This window comes from Polypterus senegalus, chromosome 6 (assembly GCF_016835505.1).
Source record: "Polypterus senegalus isolate Bchr_013 chromosome 6, ASM1683550v1, whole genome shotgun sequence".
Classification (NCBI taxonomy): domain Eukaryota; kingdom Metazoa; phylum Chordata; class Cladistia; order Polypteriformes; family Polypteridae; genus Polypterus; species Polypterus senegalus.
The window spans coordinates 37,731,272-37,753,042 of record NC_053159.1 but is presented as its reverse complement, the minus strand read 5'-3'; the positions used below and the strand labels follow the sequence as shown (position 1 = coordinate 37,753,042).

At 41.2% G+C, this 21,771-nt stretch overlaps 1 protein-coding gene across 1 annotated transcript in view; it reads right to left on the bottom strand.

Annotated features, from left to right (window-relative positions):
* Window positions 1–21,589, bottom strand: part of mtor (mechanistic target of rapamycin kinase) — a 108,252-nt gene extending 86,663 nt beyond the window's left edge. The window contains exon 1 of the mRNA XM_039755852.1: window positions 21,299–21,589. The gene's annotated coding sequence lies outside the window, so the exon portion shown is untranslated. The remainder of the gene's footprint in view (window positions 1–21,298) is intronic.
* Window positions 21,590–21,771: the final 182 nt, after the last annotated feature.

Here is a 21,771-nt window from a genome sequence, read left to right as displayed (position 1 = left end):
AGTATGTTTTTCATTTGCCTCCACTTGGTATTCGCTGAAATTCTTATATTTTCCCCCGTGCTTTTCCCATTGTCTTTTCACAGAAGGCTGCGCTTAAGGGCGATTTATATTGATTTGCATATTCAAATAGGCGTAATTCTGGGAGGATTTGGGGCGTTACATAATGCGTGTGCACAAGCTTTAGTTTTCACGCTGATCGGGATTTATGTAGCAGAAGAACGTGGAAGTTGGAGTATGCACAGATTCCTGCATCTGGATTTTTCTGTGCGTAAACACATTTCGGCTTTTGTGCTTACGCCATGTTATAGTGCGAGTTCTACGCACGGCGTTATACATGAGGCCCCTGGATCTTAGTTTTTATCCAGGACACTCGCAAGACTCAGACTCCTCACTCAGTGTCTCGAGAGCCCCAATCAGAGCCTCCATTGACTCCGTGAAGATCACAGCATCGTCAGCAAAATCAAGAAAAGTGAATCTTTCTTCATCAACAGATGCCCCACAGCCGCTGGACCCCATGAGCCTGCCCAACACCCAGTCCATGTAAGCATTGAACAGAGTAGGTGCAAGAACACACCCCTGACGAACCCCAGAATCAACTGGGGAAAACACAGAGGTTCTACCTCCACTGTGCACAGCACTCACAGTACCAGTGTACAAGCCAGCCATGATATCCAGCAACCTTGAGGGGATCCCGTGAACCCCCAGGATGTCCCACAGGGCAGATCGATCAAGTGAGTCGAACATTTACGAAAATCAACAAAGGCTGCAAAGAAGCTATGCTGATATTCGCGTTTGCGCTCCATGAGAATCCTCAGTGGCAGGATGCGGTCGATGGTAGACTTCTTAGGCCTAAAACCAGACTGCTTCGGTCGCTGGTAGGTCGCCGCTGCGACTCCTCTCAATGATATCCAGTGTGCCCTGCGAAATGACACACCCTTGTGGAAACACCAGTATCACCAACACAACCTGCAGCAACTTTCAAGGTCTTGTCACGGAAAGTCTCCCACATCACATTAGGATCAGCTGTCGCATTCAAGCCTGTAAATGCCTCACACAAACTGCATGCAAACTCGTTAGAAACAGCCTGATCTTGGAGTCTGACCAAGTCCAGCCACATTTTCCTAGTAGGTGGTAGTCTACTGGACCTAAGCTGGATCTTCAAAGCAGCAACAACAAGCCTGTGGTCAGAATTCACAAACTGGGCACTTCTGTAGACCCTGCAGTTTTGCAAGAGCCTCCGGTGTTTTTTGGAATTGGTCTGTTGAATCACCCACACAGATAAATAACAGTAATTGTGATTTAAAGTTTAAAATGGTTCACTTTCTCTAGTGTTATATGAAATACAGAGGTTAATAAACAATCTAAAGTATGGACTATGGATCCTCAGTTTTTCATCTGCAGTGCCTTCACCAGCGAAAATTACTTGATCAATAAAAAGCATTTAAAATGTTTCACACACTGCATGAAAATACTAACATCACACAGTTGTGGTGGACTCATCTCTATCAACATCAAGACAGTGTATGGAAGCCATTAAGAAGACCAATAGAATGTTTGGTTATACAGCACAATGTGTACCGTACAAGTAAAAAAAAAAGGTTATGCTCAAGCTGTGTAAGGCATTAGAGTACTGCAGACATTTTGGTCTCCATATTATGAAAAAAGACATAACAGCACTAGAAAAAATCCCAAAAAGAACACCTAGGCCTGATTCTGGTACTGAAACATATGAGCTGTGAGGAGAAATTAAAGGAGTTGAACCTTTTCAGTTAAGCAAACAGAGATTAAGAGGTGACAAAACTGAGATGTTTAAAATTAGGAAAAGAATTAGTACAGAAGATGCAGGGTATTACATTAAAAGGAGTTTGTTAAGGGTAAATTCTGCACAAATGTTGGAAGTTTTTCTTCACACATAGAACCACAGACACATGAAATACTTTACCAGGCAGTGTGGTACACAGTAACCATTTAGTGACATTCGAAATTCAATATATTATTTTTGAGAAATAAGGTGGAGAAGATTGGCAAGCTTTTTATGGCCTATTCTCTTCAAAATACCTTATATTTTATTGTTCACAAAGGAAAACACTGAAGTGCTTGCAAAAATCAGTGAAGAATAGCCCATAGAAAATAGTTTACTTAGAGAATAAACTTCAGGTTTACACTTGCTGCTGACAGAAGACACAATGAAAGAAAAAAAAAAAGTTTAATTACTGTATATACTCGCAGATAAGTTCTCCCGCGAGTAGGTCAAGGCTTGATTTGACAATAATAATGTCTGGTATTTTATAATGTTGGTTGTATAAGTTGAATGCGGAAAACTCACACAATTGGCCAAACAGATTATGATATGCCAATGCCAAAATGAGAGAGTAACCATAGAGCTCACTGCCTTTTTTTCTATGTATTGTGCCTATGTGACCACACGGTAATTCCCGAACCATTCTGAAGCGACGTTTGCACGGTTTTGTGTATCTCACACCCTCATACACCGTTATCGTAAGAGCATCCCTTATCTACAATGGAGCGTTCGATCAGAAGATATTTATGAAGCTGGTTTTAAAGTAAAAGTTGTTGAAGTGGCGAAAGAAATTGGTAACTGCGCTGCTGCAACAAAATTCAATGTGTCTGAGAAACTGGTGTGAGATTGGAGTAGATGTTTATAAAAAAAAAAAATTTAAATGTCACATTTTTGAATGGCCGTATAAGTCGGGGTCTGATTATATGATCAATTTTTCAGTTTCAAGACCCGACTTATACACGGGTATATATGGTAATTTATTCATTTTAATTATGGACATGGGTTCCACATAAAATTATTTGCTTTGTAGTGCTCTATATTTCTGCATTGTTTTAAAACATACATGAAGCTGGACAGTTTGACATCCGTGGCAGAGCGACAGGAGCCGAGAAGGCTCCTGTCAATCATGAAGAATTCACCGCATCCACTTAACAGGATCATCTACAGACAGAGGAGCAGCTTCAACAAAAGACTTTTGTCACTGTCCTGCTCCACTAACAGACTGAGGAGATCGTTCCTCCCCCACACTATGCGACTCTTCAAATCCCCCCGGGGTAAACGTTAAAATTATACAAAGTCATTGTCTGTTTTTACCTGCATTTTTATCACTCTTTAATATTGTTTACTTTTATCAGTATGTTGCTGCTGGAGTCGGTGGTGTAGCTGGAGGGGCAAGGGGGGACATCTGTCCAGAGGGCACCAAATTGATGTTACGAAATTTTAGAATGAAATGTTTTCCATTCTTAAATGCACTAAACATGAAATAAAAAACATTTACATACTCAGTCAATCACTCCATCAGCATGAGGGTATCTATTTCCTATGTTTTTTGTCTCTTTCTGATTTCAAAGCACGTATTAGTTCTACTGTATATACCCAACAGACAATAATTTATCCCCTCCACTACTCTAACATGCTTGACTCCCACCCAGAAACATTTTTGACGTTATTAAACAGGTTGCGCGACTGACACGAGGTATTAGTGTATTATTGTCTAAGTCGTTGCAAACGCCATTTATGTGTGCCAAGTGATTTGTGTTTATGTGTTTGAAAGAAAATTGATTGGGCTGTGGTGAAGTATTCTAGTAGATGGCTGCAAAAGTCTAGACGTTTCCCCATCATATTTTTGTACAAATAAATTGTAAGTAATGCAGTTTTTATAAATATAATTATTTTGCTTTATAATTTGTTATATACTTTCTTTAAAATCATTTTTAAATGCGGAAAACGAATTTTTTCTTACAAAAACTAATGACGGATTTAGATTTTAAAGAACATGAGGCGCGTTATCATTTTTGGAGACTTTTTATTTATTAAATTATACACACACATACAAACATTTGACTTTTTAATTACAATAAAATAATCAGGATCCGAGATTAGTAAATCGATAAATTTGCAGCAGCAAAGGCTAGGAAAATTTCTCTTTGAAGTTAATAATTACATTTAAAGCATTATACAAACTATTTTTTTTACTTTATACTGTACTAACTTCATTTTCAGGTTATTATATTATTATATTCAATATAATGTTTAAGTTTTTGCAATGTTATATTTAAATAATATTTTAGAATAATTATATTTTCGAACTACCATTGTTGTCTTAATTATTTTACTTCATTCTACCTTTATAAAATTTAACGAAACCTTGAAAATATATGCATAAAAGTGCTTTAAAAAATTAAAAAATTTAAATCTATTTAAAATAAAAAAATATTTTTTTCTTAAAATACTATTATTTTAAATACATTTTTTTTAAATGTTCCTTCCCTTACCCATTGCACTTGGTAAACAGGAGAGGGCGTGAAATCTTCAGTTGTCCCCGGGTGCTGAAAACCCTAGCTACGCATCTGGCTGGAGTATGTGAATTTCCCCTTGGGATTAATAAAGTATCTATCAATCAATCAACTTATTTCAACGCACCTTGTTTTAAGTAAATTATACATCCTGATAAAGTTACTCTAACATGAATTGTGTTAATTCAGTATTATGCTGTTGTTTTTAACAACATGTTTCAATTATGTTAATATTAAATAATTCAGTCACTTTTTCCATCATTCTTTTCCTCCAGTTTTAACAGATTGTGTTAGTGAGTCCTTTAACTTTTTTTTTTTATTAAAAACCAGAAATAGCTATGATTCACAAGTTTTATTTCATATTTTCACAAGTTAACCAACTGAACAATAATTAGTGTGGCCTGACAAGATACAAGCACACTTGCCACACACACCAGGATTTCTTAATCCAAGTCCATAGGAGTCCTGCCCTGGATAATTTTAACTGTTTCTTGCCCGAATTCAACTCTTCAGAGAATTATCAATGCTAGATCATACACTGTTGTTGTTTAATTACATTAATCACAAAGTGATCAAATAACTTTTCATGACTAGTTTGTTTCATTTTGACTTGACACTTTAAAATTCTGTTTTTTAAGTTAAAACATTAAAATACTAGATTGAATCCTTGTGCCATGCATTAGCATATTGGGTCTTGTTCAGAAAGCGGACACCACTTCAGACGGCCTTTCCCTCGCCCAAACACTAACCTTAAGGTCAATAAAATAGGTCCCTGATGTTAAGTCAATATTTTAGGGCTAAAATGATAACAGAAACGTGAAACCTACTTATATACCTAATCTTAATTATTGTGAAACAACCAAATGACGTCCGCTTTCTGAACAAGAGCCAGCATATTCAGTCCGTCATTTTTCTAACCTGCTTAATTTTGAACAGGGTTGTGTGGGGGTGCTGGGGCCTACTCCAGCTACCACAAGACAGGAACAAACCCTGGACAGGACACCAGTCCATGGCAGGGTGAACACACACACGCGCCGATTTAGTATTGACAATTCACCTAACCTGCATGTCTTAGGATGGTGGAAGGAAATCGGAGTACCTGGAGGAAACCCATGCAGACATGAGGAGAACATGCAAACTCCATGCAGGGATGACCTGGAACATGTCCTTACTGTGACGCAGCAGTGCTACCACTGTGACACAGTGCTGCCCTTAGTATATTCAATACAGGCGTATTCCCTTTTTAAGTGCACAAATATTTTCCTGTCTAGTATAAAGTTCTCTTTTTACATATTTCTTTCAGGCTTAATGTGAATATTCCCTACCACATAAAAGGGGAATAAAAATATCAACCATGCTGCTCCCTATGGGGAATTTTGTCAAATAATTAATAAGGTCATTTTTGAGATTCTGGCATTCTGTTATAATTCACATGAATTCTAAGACCCACAGAAAGTAAAACAAAGTGCTTAACATAAAAGAGAGAAGTGTCCTAGTCTGTCCTGTCTGGATGTACTTCACCGAGGTTAATGAGGCAATAAATTTTAGGAAGGTAGAATCCTTATAACCTTTAAATTTATTACAAACTCCATGGCTTAAAGACAAATAGTATAGGCTGATAAACCTGTTCATGATCCCAAACTCAGAACATAAAATTATATTTACAATCCTCTAGTTGGAGTCTACTTCCAGCATTTTGGTTAAAAAAGAAAAAAAACAGATGTTCTTAGACTCAAACTGGATATCAGTATTCCTAGTTTTTGAAGGCCGTCACTTACTGCACAAACTGGAGTAAATAAAGAAAAATGCCATTTTTTGATTTAGATAGATAGATAGATAGATATTTTATTAATCCCAAAGGGAAATTCACATACTCCAGCAGCAGCATACTGATAAAAAACAATATTAAATTAAAGAGTGATAACAATGAAGGTATAACAGACAGACAATAATTTTGTATAATAATGACGTTTACCCCAGCCCACCCCAGGTGGAATTGAAGAGTCGCATAGTGTGGGGGAGGAACGATCTCCTCAGTCTGTCAGTGGAGCAGGATGGTGACAGCAGTCTGTCGCTGAAGCTGCTCCTCTGTCTGGAGATGATCCTGTTCAGTAGATGCAGTGGATTTTCCATTATTGACAGGAGCCTGCTCAGTGCCCGTCGCTCTGTCACAGATGTCAAACTGTCCAGCTCCGTGTCTACAATACAGACTGCCTTCCTCACCAGTTTGTCCAGGCGTGAGGCATCCCTCTTCTTTATGCTGCCTCCCCAGCACACCACCTCATAGAAGAGGGCGCTCGCCACAACCGTCTGATAGAACATCTGCAGCAACTTATTGCAGATGTTGAAGGACGCCAGCCTTCTAGGGAATTATAGTTGGCTCTGTCCTTTCTTACACAGAGCATCAGTATTGGCAGTCCGGTCCAATTTATCATCCAGCTGCACTCCCAGGTATTTATAAGTCTGCACCCTTTGCACACAGTCGCCTCTGATGATCACGGGATTCATGAGGGACCAGGGCCTCCTAAAATCCACCACCAGCTCCTTGGTTTTGCTGGTGTTTAGTTGTAGGTGGTTTGAGTCGCACCATTTCACAAAGTCCTTGATTAGTTTCCTGTACTCCTCCTCCTGCCCACTCCTGATGCAGCCCACGATAGCAGTGTTGTCTGCAAACTTTTGCATGTGGCAGGATTCCGAGTTGTATTGGAAGTCGGATGTATATAGGCTGAACAGGAACAGAGAAAGCACAGTCCCCTGCAGCGCTCCTGTGCTGCTGACCGGAATGTCAGACGTGCAGTTCCCGAGATGCACATACTGAGGTCTGTCTTTAAGATAGTCCACAATCCATGCTACCATGCATGAATCTACTCCCATCTCTGTCATCTTGTCCCCAAGGAGCAGAGGTTGGATGGTGTTGAAGGTGCTAGAGAAGACCAGAAACATAATTCTTACTGCACCACTGCCACTGTCCAAGTGGGAAAGGGATCTAGCATATAGATCACAGGTGTCAAACTCCAGGCCTGGAGGGCCGCAGTGGGTGTAGGCTTTCTTTCTAACCCTTTTCCTAATTAGTGTCCAGTTTTCACTGCTAATTAACCTCTTTTCCCTCTATTTTAATAGCCCTGTTTTTAAGGATTAAGTCTTCTGAATTGATTATTTTCTTCATTAAATGCCGGCCAAACAGAAATGAGACATGAAACGAGCCAACAGATGACCAGCTAAATTGGGGCTTCAAACTCCAACCAGTTCCTTAATGAGAAGCTGATTCTTGCTGTTAATTAAACCCATTTAATTACATGGCTTGTTGCTGCTCTCTTTCTGCCACAGCATACATTTCCAGAACTGTTGATATTCTGTTTTTTTCTAAGAGCTCCTAAAATGTTTGGGTAACCTGAGGGATCAACCTTACTGAGACCTTCGTCTTTATTTTCAGATTTTGTTTGATGGGTACAGGTGAGCTCGTCACGTCCTGCTTGTTTTATGTCTCATTACTGTCCGGCTGCTAATTATGGAAAAAACAACTAAGGGGCCTGAGTCAAGCTAATTAAAGCTAAGGCTAAAGAAGTTAAATTAGCATCAAAAACTGGTTACTAATTAAGAAAATGGTTAGAATGAAAACCTGCAGGCACTGCAGACCTCCAGGACTGGAGTTTGACACCCCTGATATAGATGATGGCATCCTCCGCTCCCATCTTCTCCTGGCATGCGAACTGTAGAGGGCTGAGGGCGTAGCAGACCTGTGGCCTCAGGTGGTGAAGCAGCAGCCGCTCCATGGTCTTCATCACATGCAACATCAGAGTGACAGGCCGGAAGTCGTTCAGCTCACTAAGATGTGATACCTTTGGGACTGGGGTGATGCAAGATGTTTTCCAAAGCCTCGGGACTCTCCCCTGTTCCAGGCTCAGGTTGAAGATGTGCTGTAGAGGAGTCCCCAGCTCCAACGCACAGGCCTTCAGCAGTCGTGGCGATACTCCATCTGGACCCGCTGCTTTGCTGGCACAAAGTCTACTCTTCTCTCTGCTTACCTGGGCTGCTGTAATTATGGTTTGGGGGAAACTCTCTCCTATGCTGGTATCAGCAGAAGGATGGGTGGAGGGTGCAGTACTCCGAGGTGAGAGTGGGTTAGGGTGGTCAAACCTGTTGAAGAAGTTGTTCATCTGGTTTGCTCTCTCCACGTCTCTCTCGATGGTGGCACCCCGCTTCGAGCTGCAGCCAGTGATGATCTTCATCGCATCCCACACTTTCTTTATGCTGTTATTCTGCAACTTCTGCTCCAGCTTTCTCCTGTACTGCTCCTTCGCCGTTCCGAGCTGGACTCAGAGTTCCTTCTGCACACACTTGAGCTCATGCTGATCACCCCCTTTAAAAGCCCTTTTCTTCTGGTTCAAAAGGCCCTTGATGTCACTTGTAATCCATGGCTTGTTGTTAGCAGCGTACTGTTCTTACTGGAACTACAATGGCCATACAAAAGTTGATGTAGTCAGTAGTGCAGTCAACAACCTCCTCAATGTTCTCACTATGTGACCCCTGCAGGATATCCCAGTCCATAGTTCCAAAGCAGTCTTCTCAGAGCCTGCTCTGCCTCAGGGGACTACTTCCTGAATGAATTTAGCACAGGGATCCTCATTCATGGTCCTGGATGGCCACAGTGGCTTTAGATTTTTGGTCCAACCTAAACACAGACAGTCCTTGCTGATAATAAAACTTGGTGTTAACTATATGGCTTATTAATTTTTACTTACACTTTAATGTTTCCATTACTGAGAACACTATCCATTTGTTTTGTGGAGCAGAACTGATTTGTGCTTCTCAGCCCTTCCCTTTACTCTCTTATTTATTTCTGAACATTTTATTAACACAGATATTTCATGAAGCACATTCACCACTGTACATCAATGAACTTTAGCTGGAGAGCTTGTGGTTCCTTTGTTGTCTGCATTTTTTATTAAATGGTGGCTAGTTAAGAAAACAGAACACAACTAAAACCTAATTGCAGTTATTCCATCCATCCATCCATCATCTTCCGCTTATCTGAGGTCGGGTACCGGGGGCAGCAGCTCGAGTAGAGAGGCCCAGACTTCCCTCTCCCCGACCACTTCTAACTCTTTCGGGAGAATCCCAAGGTGTTCCCAGGCCAGCCAGGAGGCATAGTCCCTCCAGCGTGTCCTGGGTCTTCCCCAGGGCATCCTCCCGGTTGAATGTGCCCGGAACACCTCAGCAGGGAGGTGTCCAGGGGGCATCCTAATCAGATGCCCAAGCCACCTCATCTGACTCCTCTCGATACGGAGGAGCAGTGGCTCTACTCTGAGCCCCTCCCAGATGACTGGGCTTCTCACCCTATCTTTAAGGGAAAGCCCAGACACCCTGAGTCCACCAAACTGGACCCCCTCAACACCCTGGCTGCACCTAGAAATTCTGTCCATAAAAGTCATGAACAGAATCAGTGACAAAGAGCAGACCTGGCGGAGTCCAACTCTCACTGGAAACGGGTTCAACTTACTGCCAGCAATGCGGACCAAGCTCTGACACAGATTGTACAGGGACCGAACAGCCCTTATCAGGGGGTCCGGTACCCCATACTCCCGGAGCACCCCTCACAGGATTCCCCAAAGGACACGGTCGAACGCCTTTTCCAAGTCCACAAAACACATGTAGACTGGTTGAGCAAACTCCCATGCACCCTCCAGGACTCTGCTAAGGGTGTAGAGCTGGTCCACTGATCCGCGACCAGGATGAAAACCACACTGTTCCTCCCGAATCTGAAGTTCAAACCCAACTCTCTCTTCTGTTTCTTTTTCCGGTTTCTTTGTGGTGGCGGCCTGCGCCACCACCACCTACTCAAAGCATCATGATGCACCAACATTGATGGACTGAAAGCCAGAAGTCTACATGACCATCATCATCAGGTCCTTCCATGAAAACCCTAAATACAAAGAGGACTGTTTGACTTATGTTAGGTAGATTGCCCAGAGGGGACTGGGCGGTCTCTTGGTCTGAAACCCCTACAGATTTTATTTTTTTCTCCAGCCTTTGGAGTTTTTTTTGTTTTTTCTGTCCACCCTGGCCATCAGACCTTACTCTTATTCTATGTTAATTAATGTTGACTTATGTTTATTTTTTTTATTGTGTCTTCTATTTTTCTATTCATTTTGTAAAGCACTTTGAGCTACATTTTTTTGTATGAATATGTGCTATATAAATAAATGTTGATTGATTGATTGACTATCCGATGGACCCTCCTCTCCAGAACCCCCGAACAGACCTTACCAGGGAGGCTGAGGAGTGTGAACCCTCTGTAGTTGGAACACACCCTCCAGTCCCCCTTCTTAAAGAGGGTGACCACCAGTCCGGTCTGCCAATCCAGAGGCACTGTCCCCGATGTCCATGCGATGTTGCAGAGACATGTCAACCAAGACAGTCCTACAACATCTAGAGCCTTGAGGAACTCCGGGTGTACCTCATCCACCCCCGGGGCCCTGCCAACCAGAGTTTTTTGACCACCTTGGTGGCCTCAGTCCCAGAGATGGGGGAGCCCACCTCCGAGTCCCCAGGCTCTGTTTCCTCATTGGAAGGCATGTTGGTGGGATTGAGGAGGTCTTCGAAGTATTCCCCCCCACCAACCCACAACGTCCCAAGTCGAGGTCAGCAGTGCACCATCCCCACCATATACGGTGTTGACATGGCACTGCTTCCCCCCTCCTGAGACGCCAGACGGTGTACCAGAATCTCCTTGAAGCCGTCCGTAAGTCGTTCTCCATGGCCTCCCCAAACTCCTCCCATGCCCGAGTTTTTGCCTCAGCAACCACCAAAGCCGCATTCCGTTTGGCCTGTCGGTACCTATTAGCTGCCTCCAGAGTCCCACAGGACAAAAGGGTCCGGTAGGACTCCTTCTTCAGCTTGACAGCATCCCTCACCGCCGGTGTCCACCAACGGGTTCAGGGATTGCCGCCACGACAGGCACCGACCACCTTACGGCCACAGCTCCGGTCAGCCGCCTCAACAATAGAGGCACGGAACATTGCCCATTCGGACTCAATGTCCCCGACCTCCCTCGGGATGTGGTTGAAGTTCTGCCGGGGGTGGGAGTTGAAGCTACTTCTGACAGGGGACTCTGCCAGATGTTCCCAGCAGACCCGCACAACACATTTGGGCCTACCGGGCCTGACCGGCATCCTCCCCCACCATTGAAGCCAACTCACCACCAGGTGGTGATCAGTTAATTGCAGTTAATTAAAAAATAAAATAGGCAATTAGGGATTATCTAAAACTAATAGAAGGCAAAGCCCTCACTGACTGACTGACCAATAACTAATACGCGCATAGAATTCAGCTCTGCCCCCCCGAATCATTAAATATGGCGCTATTAAATGTTAGAGCTTTAACTAACAAGACGTTTTTTATCAATGACCTTATTAGTGATAGACACATTGATTTTATTGCACTAAGTGAAACATGGCTTAACGCAGACGGCGCAGCTGTTTTAATCGAATCTGCTCCTCCGGATTACAGTTTTACTCGTGCAGACCGCCAGGGAAAAAAGGGGGGCGGATTGGCAAACATTTACTCGAGCCAGTTAAAATGTAAAGATGTTAGTTTTGGTGAATTTAAGTCCTTTGAGTATCTCGCCGTTGTTATTCATGGAGTTTCTCACGTTCTTGTTTTATCCGTGTATAGACCTCCTAAATTTAACGCGTCTTTCATTGAGGAATTCTCAGACCTAATGTCAATTTTAATTACGAATTATGACACACTCTTAATTGTAGGCGACTAACTTTCATATCGATAATCAGTGTGACCTAAAAGTAAAGGAATTTTTGAACCTCCTAGACTCTTTTGATTTGAGAAAGCTCGTTACTCAGCCTACACATAAAGCAGGTCATACGTTAGACTTAATTATCACCAAAGGACTAACAGCTGATGTGAAGCAGATCGTTGATATTGGTCTTTCAGACCACTTTCTTCTACTATTCAGTATAGAAATAATGATAGAAAACATTCATGAGAAGCATATTGTTAAAAAACGCTTCTTTGACTCCTCAGCAGCTGTAAAACTTACAAACATTCTAAGCAATCAGTCCGTTATAGTGCCAGCTACAATAGCAAGGATGATGTAAATAGTAAAGTGGAAAACTTTAATTCTAAAGTAAGAGCTGCTGTTGACATAGTTGCACCTGAAAAGACAATTAAAAAATCTTCTAGCATTGTTATACCATGGAAGACCCAAAGAGTGTCTGACTTGAAAAGAACATGTCGTAGAGCTGAGCGTAAATGGAGGAAAACTAAACTAACTATCCATTATGAGATATTGAAGGTTAAAATAACAGAATACAATAACACAGTCCGTCTTGAGAGACGCTGCTATTTCTCTAAGATTATAAATAACAATGCTAGTAATCCCAGAGTCTTATTTTCTACAATTGATCGTCTGCTAAACCCAGGTAACACAAAGGAATGCCCCCAGAATACTTCCAGTGAAACCTGTGAGAACATTGCTGTATTTTTCAATCAAAAAATTAATGATATTAGAAATAATATAGTATATCTCCCCAACACTGTGGAACCTCCTAAGCCCCAGTACTCCGTTATAAACAAATTAAATTCTTTCACCAGGATAGATTTACCTGAATTACATAGAATAATCTCTCAAATGAAACCCTCCACCTCGTCCTTGACCCAATACCAACAAGGTTTTTCAAAGAAGTATCAGGCGCTAATTGATAATATCTTGACATAGTAAATTCGTCATTAGATACCGGGGTTTTCCCAGACTGTCTTAAGACTGCTGTAGTTAAACCCCTACTCAAGAAAAATAATCTTGACCCTCTGCTTTGAAAATTTTAGACCCATCTCTAACCTGCCCTTCTTAAGTAAAATTCTAGAGAAGGCAGTCATTATGCAGTTAAATGACCACCTCAATAAACATGCTAATCTAGATAAATTTCAGTCAGGTTTTAGAACAAATCACAGTACAGAAACTGCACTCGTTAAAGTAGTCAATGACTTGTGTGTAAATGCAGACAGAGGCCATTCATCTGTTCTCATTCTCCTCGATCTGAGTGCTGTTTGATACCATTGATCACAATATTCTTAGAAATCGCCTTAGTCAATGGGTGGGCCTCTCTGGCAGTGTCTTAAATTGGTTTGAATCCTACCTGGCAGGAGAAAATTCTTTGTTAGTTGTGGTAATCACAACTCAAAGACACATGATATTCTATATGGTGTTCCACAAGGCTCTATCCTGGGTCCGCTTCTTTTCTCAATCTATATGCTTCCGTTAGGTCAGATTATCTCAAGTTACAACGTGAGCTACCACAGCTATGCTGATGACACACAGCTGTACTTATCAATAGCACCTGATGACACCGACTCTCTCGATCACTAACACAATGTCTTACTGGTATTTCTGAATGGATGAATAGTAATTTTCTCAAGTTAAATAAAGAGAAAACTGAAATTTATTGATTGGCAAAATGGATTCAGTGAGGTTATCAGAAATAAACTTGGCATTAGGATTAAAGTTAAGACGGAAGTAAAAACTTAGGGGTAACCGTTGACTGTAACCTGAATTTTAAATCACATATTCATCAGACCACTAGGACAGCATTTTTCACTTAAGAAACATAGCTAAAGTTAGACCTCTTATATCATTGAAAGATGCTGAGAAATTAATTCACGCTTTTGTTTTCAGTCGACTAGATTACTGTAACGCACTCCTCTCAGGACTACCCAAAAAGACATAAATCATTTGCAAGAGTGCAGAATGCAGCTGCTAGAATCCTAACTAGGAAAAGAAAATCCGAACACATTTCTCCAGTTTTGATGTCACTACACTGGTTACCTGTGTCATTCAGAATTGACTTTAAAATTCTGCTTATGGTTTATAAAGCCTTAAATAATCTCGCTCCATCTTATATATCGGAATGTCTGACACCTATATTCCAAATCGTAATCTTAGATCATCAAATGAGTGTCTCCTTAGAATTCCAAAAGCTAAACTTAAAAGAAGTGGTGAGGCGGCCTTCTGCTGCTATGCACCTAAAATCTGGAATAGCCTGCCAATAGGAATTGCCAGGCTAATACAGTGAGCACTTTAAAACACTGCTGAAAACACATTACTTTAACATGGCCTTTTTATAACTTCACTTTATCTTAATCCTGATACTCTATATGTTCAATTCATCATAATAACTATTCATGGTGGCTCTAAAATCCGTACTGACCCCTACTCTCTCTTCTGTTTCTTTTCCGGTTTCTCTGTGGTGGCGGCCTGCGCCACCACCAACTACTCAAAGCACCATGATGCCCCAGCATTGATGGACTAAAAGCCAGAAGTCCACGTGATCATCATCATCATCATCATTAAATCCTTCCGTGAAAACCACAAATACAAAGAGGACTGTTTCATTTATGTTAGGTAGATTGCCCAGAGGGGACTGGGCGGTCTCATGGCCTGGAATCCCTGCAGATTTTATTTTTTCTCCAGCCGTCTGGAGTTTTTTTTTGTTTTTTCTGTCCCCCCTGGCCATTGGACCTTACTCTTATTCTATGTTAATTAATGTTGACTTATTTTATTTTCTTACTGTGTCTCTTATTTTTCTATTCTTCATTATGTAAAGCACTTTGAGCTACATTTTTTTGTATGAAAATGTGCTATATAAATAAATGTTGTTGACTCAGTCACTCACTGACTCATCACTAATTCTCCAACTTCCTGTGTAGGTAGAAGGCTGAAATTTGGCAGGCTCATTCCTTACAGTTTACTTACAAAAGTTAGGCAGGTTTCATTTCGAAATTCTACACATAATGGTCATAACTAGAAGCTATTTTTCTCCATTTACTGTAATGGACTTGAGCTCGAAAGCTGTGGGGGGCGGAGTTTCGTGTGACATCATCACGCCTCCCACGTAATCATGCAGTACGTAGAAAACCAGGAAGAGTTCCAAAAAGCGCTGAAGAAAACATGCATTATATAATTAAGAAGGCTACGGCCATAGCCTGCAGCTCATCACGCCTCCTACGTAATTGAGTGCCTGCCCATATAAGACCATCCGTCAGTAGCAATCCAATAGACACGCTGCCGCTAAATATTCGCGGGTGAAGGACTGTGCTTATGCAAACGAAGATGAGATGGTCAGGGATAGAATAGTGTTTGGCACAAACTCAGCGAAAGTGCGACAGAAACTTAAGTGGCGGGTCTGAGCTAACATTAAATAAAGCCGTGGACATCGCAAGATCGCATGACATAGCACAAGCACAGCTGAGAACCTTCGATGCATGTACTCCGAGCAGTTCACATGAACTGACTGTGAACACAGTACGCAGAGAACAAGCAAGAGCTCCAAAGAGCGCTGAACAAAAAACGCATTACACAATTGAGAAGGCAGCAAAAGAATATGAAGCGAGTGACACATACAAGCATATTCATAAGTGCAGCTACTACAGAAACAAAGCACGGTGTAAACCTTAAGTTTAAATAAAGTTCATAGACACGCTGCCGCTAGCATTTGTCATGCCTACAACAAATACGATATTCGCGAGATACAAGTTTAATGAGAAGACGCAGGGTATAAACGAGACTTTTGATCACTTAGTAAAAGAGTTAAAATTGCTGTAACGTAGTTAAAATTGCTGGTGAAGGACTGTGCTTATGCAAACGAAGATGAGATGGTCAGGGATAGAATTGTGTTTGGCACAAACTCAGCAAAAGTGCGAGAGAAACCTTTAAGTGCCGGGTCTAAGCTAACATTAAATACAGCCGTGGACATTGCAAGATTGCACGAGATAGCACAAGCACAGCTGAGAACCTTCGATGCATGTACTCCGAAATGCTCACGTGAACTGACTTTGCAGGACTGGGAAAGGTAAACCCATGCATGCAGTGTGTGATGTCTCAGATAAAGAGGAAGACGAGCTGCTTATTGATGCAGTAGGAAAGGAACAACCCTCTGATGCTGAACAAGCCTTTGTAGACATATCAATAGGAAAGCAAGGTGTAAAGCTTAAGTTTAAATTACGTTCATAGATATGCTGCCGCTAAATATTCGCAGGCAAATCCACAACTTAATACCGGGAATGCCTGTTAAACATCTTAGATTCACGAGTACCGATTTGGGTAGTGAACACTTCGATGAATGAAACCTGTTATCTTTACAACGGTTGACAAACACGGAATATAACTTGAACACAACACATCCTCCAAATACGAACCTGATTGAAAGAAATAATGATAATCAAATCCTTGATGACAGCAACACTCATAACAGTCACAAAACAATTACATTGTCAATCATGTTACGTTATTTTTAAAATGTTTCCTTTTCTTTTTCATTACTTCTTTAACACACTACTTCTCCGCTGCAAAGCGCGAGCATTTTGCTAGGGAATTATAAAAAGCAAGATAACTAAAACTTTGTGGTTAAGTACTTGGGTATTGTATCATGTTAGCCATTATGGATATAGTGAGAAGTCAAGCAAAATGACACCTTTATTGGCTAACTAAAAAGATTACAATATGTAAGCTTTTAAGGCAACTCAGGCCTCTGCTTATATATTGTAATCTTTTTAGCCATCACAAAAAAAACCTCATGCTGGTTCCATTCCATCTGAACTAGTGTGGTGCTGAGATGTCACCTGTTGCATGGCTGCACTCGGATCCTAATCTGGGATCCTGAGTTGATTTGTCATGTGGTGGGTACGGAAATGCGCTGTATCAGCGTGTGCTCCTAACTTCTCTCTCTCAGTTAGCCAACAAAAGGTGTCATCTTTCTTTGTGATTAATAAACTACTGCAACTTATATCTGGACCTATGGCTTATTTCACTGAATTCCTTCACTTTTTTTGTGATAAAACTAAAACCTAAATAATTCAACTAATATAAGTTCATCCTCCTTTTATATATGTCCCCGTCTTCCCTCTCCATCCAGCTCCTGTTCCATGTTTTCACAAGTTTCCTCTAAACTTATTAATAATCTGCTCTTAGGCCTAATACTTCTAATACTTGTGAACTGGATCTGATTACCACCACACTTGTCAAATTCTGTCTTCATGCCATAAACTCAGCTATTACAACAATAATAAATACATCCTTGTTGTTCTGGTATGTGTGTGTGTGTATTTAGGTATCTATTTATGTATTTAATTATTTAAAGAACTCGTGTAAAAAAGCCAAAGTAAATAAATAATCTATCTATCCTTTGGCACTGGTTCTGTCAGCTACTTTGAAAATGGCTTTGGTAACCACAGCATTAGAAAGTCTGGCCTTGATGCTGATAATCTAAGCAATTTTTAGCCAAATGTCGTTCTAAAGTTTTTGAGACTGTTGTGGCCTCCCAGCTCACTAGTTACTTAACTTGTAACAAGCTAATAGATTCCTTTCAGCCTGGTTTCAGAGCACAGCACAGCTGCGAGACCTGCTTTGCTTTGGGTAACAAATGATTTGCTTAAGGCAGCAGACTCTGGGCAAACCAATATAATTCTATTAGACCTTAATGCAGCATTTAACTCTGGCAAATATGATATTCTGCTGTCCAGAATGGAAAATGTTCAGTACATTTCTGACACTGCCCTTTAGTGGTTTAAATCCCATGTGACTGATTGGTAAGAGTTTGACAGTCTTGGCAAAAGAAGGTCCAGTTAAAGTGCCAGTTTCACAATGAGTACCTTTAAAGTTCTGTCCTTGGACCTCTGCATCTACATACTTCACTTTGGCCATAGCACTTGTAGATTTGAATTGAGTTGTCATTTTTATATTGAATAGCTCAAAACTTGAATGAATTTAAAATTAAATTAAAACCTGGCTGTAACACAGCTCTTTAAAATTAAACTGCAACAAAGCCAGACTCATGCAAATTGGCAATTAAAACCTCAGCTTAAGAAAATTAGTTCCTTTTCAGTCACTCTTGGCGATGATATCATCAGACCTTATTATTCATCAAGTAATCTTAGCGTCATTTTCAATTCCTCCCTTTTTTTATTTCACCCACATAAATCACATTCAGAAACATTTTTTACAACCACCCTGATACATAACTTAGGTTTGCTCATTCTTTCACTCCCTAATGCAAAGAAACGTGTTCAAGCTTTTATTTTGTACAACAAACATCGACTGCTGCAACTCCCTGCTGGCAGGTGCCCCTTCTAACCTGTTATCACAGCTCAAGTGGATTCAAAATTCTGCTTAGACAGACTGGCAACATCCTGCTTCACCTTCACTGGCTCCCAGTGTCGTACAGGATGGAGTTTAAAATTCTATTAATAACATACCAAGCTTTACATGGCCTTACAGCGACGTACATCAATACCCTCTTTCTTCACTATGCTCTTGTTTGAACACGAAGGTCCACCAATTCTGGCAATCTTGTGTCTCAAATTAACCTGCACTCCATGGGTGTCAGAGTCTTCTGTTCTATTGCACCCTGTCTTTGGAATGACCTTCATAAGTTAGAAAGACGAGTTGACTCAATTTGTTCTTTTAAAAAGAAACTACTATCAGTTTACCCTTTCTGTCCAGGTGCTCACGATGATTTATATTTGTGTCACAAATTATTTGTTTAGGGTTTTCTTGCAGTATTTTTTTAAGTTTTATTATGATTTATTGTCTTTTATTCAAAATTCAAAGTTTTGTGTTTCCTATTTTTATGCTTACAATGGTGTGAAAAACTATTTGCCCCCTTCCTGATTTCTTATTCTTTTGCATGTTTGTCACACAAAATGTTTCTGATCATCAAACACATTTAACCATTAGTCAAATATAACACAAGTAAACACAAAATGCAGTTTTTAAATGATGGTTTTTATTATTTAGGGAGAAAAAATCCAAACCTACATGGCCCTGTGTGAAAATGTAATTGCCCCTTGTTAAAAAATAACCTAACTGTGGTGTATCACACCTGAGTTCAATTTCCGTAGCCACCCCCAGGCCTGATTACTGCCACACCTGTTCAAGAAATCACTTAAATAGGAGCTGCCTGACACAGAGAAGTAGACCAAAAGCACCTCAAAAGCTAGACAGCATGCCAAGATCCAAAGAAATTCAGGAACAAATGAGAACAGAAGTAATTGAGATCTATCAGTCTGGTAAACGTTATAAAGCCATTTCTAAAGCTTTGGGACTCCAGCGAACCACAGTGAGAGCCATTATCCACAAATGGCAAAAACATGGAACAGTGGTGAACCTTCCCAGGAGTGGCCAGCTGACCAAAATTACCCCAAGAGCGCAGAGACGACTCATCCGAGAGGTCACAAAAGACCCCAGGACAACGTCTAAAGAACTGCAGGCCTCACTTGCCTCAATTAAGGTCAGTGTTCACGACTCCACCATAAGAAAGAGACTGGGCAAAAACGGCCTGCATGGCAGATTTCCAAGACGTAAACCACTGTTAAACAAAAAGAACATTAGGGCTTGTCTCAATTTTGCTAAGAAACATCTCAATGGTTGCCAAGACTTTTGGGAAAATGCCTTGTGGACTGATGAGACAAAAGTTGAACTTTTTGGAAGGCAAATGTCCCGTTACATCTGGCGTAAAAGGAACATAGCATTTCAGAAAAAGAACATCATACCAACAGTAAAATATGGTGGTGGTAGTGTGATGGTCTGGGGTTGTTTTGCTGCTTCAGGACCTGGAAGGCTTGCTGTGATAGATGGAACCATGAATTCTAGTGTCTACCAAAAAATCCTGAAGGAGAATGTCCGGCCATCTGTTCGTCATCTCAAGCTGAAGCGATCTTGGGTGCTGCAACAGGACAATGACCCAAAACACACCAGCAAATCCACCTCTGAATGGCTGAAGAAAAACAAAATGAAGACTTTGGAGTGGCCTAGTCAAAGTCCTGACCTGAATCCAATTGAGATGCTATGGCATGACCTTAAAAAGGCGGTTCATGCTAGAAAACCCTCAAATAAAGCTGAATTACAACAATTCTGCAAAGATGAGTGGGCCAAAATTCCTCCAGAGCGCTGTAAAAGACTCATTGCAAGTTATCGCAAATGCTTGATTGCAGTTATTGCTGCTAAGGGTGGCCCAAACAGTTATTAGGTTCAGGGGGCAATTACTGTTTCACACAGGGCCATGTAGGTTTGGATTTTTTTTTCTCCCTAAATAATAAAAACCATCATTTAAAAACTGCATTCTGTGTTTACTTGTGTTATATTTGACTAATGGTTAAATGTGTTTGATGATCAGAAACATTTTGTGTGACAAACATGCAAAAGAATAAGAAATCAGGAAGGGGGCAAATAGTTTTTCACACCACTGTATTTGGTGTTTTATCTGGTTATAATTTATATCCAATTTGTATATACCCTATTATTCATTCTGAATTTCTGTAAAGCACTTTGAGTATGGTAAAGGTACTATATAAACATTAACAATAAAGGAATGGCAAAGTTACAAGATTCCTCGAGTCCTCAGACACAACTTACACATCTTACACTCACCCCAAAACACATCCAGATATGCTGTTTTTGCCTGGTGGGTGCTCTTGAAGGCCCAAGACCAAATGTGGTTGTGCCCCCATCTCTGTGAGCCCAGCTTATGAGTTAGCATATTCCCAAATCACTAAGCTACCCGTAACCCTCTCCCATATATATATACAACCATGCCCAGAATCAAACTGGTGTCGTTATCAACCCCTGAACACACATGCTTCAGCTTTTGCGGTTCGTTTTCAAGTAGGTGCAGCTTTTTCGGAAGGTTGGGAGGTGTTGGAAACCATAACTGAAGAGCCCTCTGCATACGGTGATAAAGGACCAATCGCCGTGCATGAAAAGCGGACTGGTCAAACCATACGATCGCAGCTTGCGTCCTTGGCCGGTGTATTTCACCCTACCAGCTGCTTCCCCACGTTGGTCTTCACTAAACCTAAGGTGCACGGATTCCCACATACGACTTTGAAATACTCTCACTCTCGCACAACCATACATGCTCACGCGCGGAGACGCATCATCCGCCTAGGGGTCGTTGCGCCGGCACACCTGACTTACACGTAAGGATGAGTTCAACTCGGACACTCCGGGGCCCTTTCAGTCAGTCTCAACGAGTCAGTAACACTTCACACCTCGACGTGCTCCCCGCCATCAGTCGCTCCTGACGTGCGTTCTATCCGGATTATACTTGGAACATCTTTTTTTTCTTCTTCTTCCTCTTTCCCGGATTTGTTACTTTCCCGGAACCAAGCGTCGCTAGTTGCAATAAATCTCCATGAGCGAAATGAACAACCGTTCACGTCCAAAAAGGACTGCAAGCGCAACCAAACGATTGGGTCGAAAGTTACCGAAAAAGGCCGACGACTTGATTGACAGAAAAGGAATCCAATCGCAAGGGAAATTGCGGACGCTACAGCTAATCAGATATCAGGAGTTTATGAATACGGGCTTGAATGGGCGGGACAGAGGGATATTAGGAAGAGGTTACAAAAATTAAAGATTCCGAGCAGCCTTTTAGCTGCGATATGCAG